The sequence below is a fragment of the Penaeus monodon genome, chromosome 6 (genome assembly GCF_015228065.2).
Source record: "Penaeus monodon isolate SGIC_2016 chromosome 6, NSTDA_Pmon_1, whole genome shotgun sequence".
Lineage (NCBI taxonomy): Eukaryota > Metazoa > Arthropoda > Malacostraca > Decapoda > Penaeidae > Penaeus > Penaeus monodon.
Window position 1 is genome coordinate 13,931,499 of NC_051391.1, and position 2,500 is coordinate 13,933,998.

Here is a 2,500-nt window from a genome sequence, read left to right on the forward strand (position 1 = left end):
ATCTCACTCTCTTCCCTCGCCCCCCCTCTCTCTCACCTTCTTTCTCCCTCCCTCCCTTCCCCACTCCATGTCTCTCACATACACACACTCTTCTCCCTCTCTCCCTCCTCTCTCTCTCTCTCTCTCTCTCTCTCTCTCTCTCTCTCTCTCTCCTCTCTCTCTCTCTCTCTCTCTCTCTCTCTCTCTCCTCCTGCCACAGGAATCGTTCATTCATTTGATGTCTGCGGCAAGATAAGCAACTGACAAACAGAATAGGAAAGTAAATAGTGGAACCATATTTATAAGTGCTCGAAATGAACTCTCGCAATGGATAGATGGGGCAGAAGTACGAGACAGAGAAATGATATGATAAGAGCGATAGGGAAGGTAGAAGGAAATTAGTAGATTAAACAATAAAATGCCGTCCTTTTGCTAAAATTGAACGGTCTCTGTGCTTTGTGTTCCCTTGACTCCTCGCTCAAAATCCTTGCCCCGAGTGAGGATCGAACTCACGACCTTGAGATTATGAGACTCACGCGCTGCCTACTGCGCCATCGAGGCGATACTGCTCTAGAAATAACATTAGTAACTTCAAAAGTTTCAAGAAACTGTAATGTCATTCAGACATTCTGCGCCGTCTTTCGTGCAATAGTCCTTGCCTGTTGATGGCAAAGGCGATCCATCAGTGATTATCTACCGATGTAAACTTGCGATGCATTTCATAAAAGGTTAAAAGTATGTCACACAAAGTCATTACGAAAAAGCCGTAAACATAACCATAAGGCATCACAGAAATTCATAGGGGAGGACTTTGGCGAAACAAAAAGAACGCCGCACAAAAAGTTAGTTCTCAGTGGATAATATATGCGTTAAAGCTTTCCTTAGAGGAAGATACTAGTTGGCTGTCCTTCGGCAGAGTCGCTGGTGCCACACACTCACACACACACACACACACACACACACACACACACACACACACACACACAAACACATACTAACACACACAAACCTAAACACACAAACACAAGCAAATGAAGACACGCTGACAAATATGTTTCACGAAAAGTACCCTTCGAAATTAAACAAACAAAAGTTAATTGGTCATGTGGAAAGGATGAAGAGAAAGACGGCGGCGAACGCAGTTTAGAAAAGACATACACACACACACACACATGCAGTCATGCTTGTAGGAAAAGAAAATGAGAAAGAATGAACCAAAAAAAGACAGAGAGAAAGAGAAAGATCTATCGGTTGAATCTATGAAAAAAGTGAGTTGCTCTTATGCCGACTTTCGCCTGATCAATTGATGCAACAGAAGCCTGGCACAGAAGTGAATGGGCGGTTTGATACTGCTGCTCTTCGATAAATAGAAAGACAGGCAGATGATTACACAGACAGATAGATGGTTGATAGAAAAATTAGATTGAGAGACATAAGATAAATAGATGGTTAGATAGATAGATAGATAGAGATAAATAGATGAAAGAAAGGAGCAAGGAAAAGGAAGGCTTTTGTGACGTCATACAAAGTTGGGCAGTTTTTACCCCGCCTTTCGCGTGATCAATTTGTGCAACAGAAGCCGTGGCCGCGCATTGCAGAAGTGCCCCACCAATCACGAGCCTCCCACAGGAAGGGGCGGGCAGATGCTGCTGCCCTTCGACGCTCCTCCTCCTCCTGGGAAGAGACCTGTGACTGGTGGATCGTGTTTGCATGTCAGTTCTCTCAAGGTCGCTGCAGCGTCAACATCTCCTGGAATCCTGTCTCAGCGTCTGCATTGGAGCTGCCACCTCTTGGGCTTCACTTTTTTTTTTTACCAGGATTTGTTGCTCGCTTCATGCAATCTGTGATAGGAGTGGAAGGAGGGCTCCCAAAAAGGCCGATCTTTTGGCCAAAATTTGACACCAGCTAAAATGATATTCAACTCCACCTGAATCAATATTCAGACTCTTCTATAAATAAATAGATACCTCGTAACATAAAATACTTCCACGTAGCTCACTTTAGCCTTACCCGACCGGCCAGGTGCTAAAAAAATCGACCTAACTCTTTTCCCTCTCCCTCTCCCTTTCTCTCTTTCTACCTTTTCTCTCTTTCTCATTCTCTTCTCTTCTTTCTTTCTTGATTATCCTTTAACTTATTGTTGTCTCAGCAGACGCCATAAAAATTATAAACTTATTGTTCTCTTAACTTCTTGGATTCTTTGAACGTATTAATGGTTTTATAAGAGGAACATCGCCTCGATGGCGCAGTAGGCAGCGCGTGAGTCTCATAATCTCAAGGTCGTGAGTTCGATCCTCACTCGGGGCAAGGATTTTGAGCGAAGAGTCAAGGGAACACAAAGCCCAGAAACTGTTGTTTCCTTAAACGTAAACGCGCTCAACTTTGGTAAAAGGGCATCTTTTTAAATTCCTCTATAGAGGGAGGGAGGGAGGGAGGGAGGGAGGGAGGGAGGTAAGAAAGGAAGAAAGGAAGGAAGGAAGAGAGATAGAGATGGGTCTGGCCCAGATTCCTTTGTGACGTC

The 2,500-nt window shown here is 44.1% G+C and overlaps 2 non-coding genes across 2 annotated transcripts; one reads left to right on the forward strand and one right to left on the reverse strand.

The window, feature by feature from the left end:
* Positions 1-467: 467 nt before the first annotated feature.
* On the reverse strand, positions 468-540 carry Trnam-cau. The gene has a single exon. It is a non-coding gene; the product is annotated as a tRNA-Met (tRNA).
* A 1,673-nt stretch (positions 541-2,213) lies between these two features.
* Positions 2,214-2,286, forward strand: Trnam-cau. Its single transcript has one exon. It is a non-coding gene; the product is annotated as a tRNA-Met (tRNA).
* The last annotated feature ends 214 nt before the right edge of the window (positions 2,287-2,500 follow it).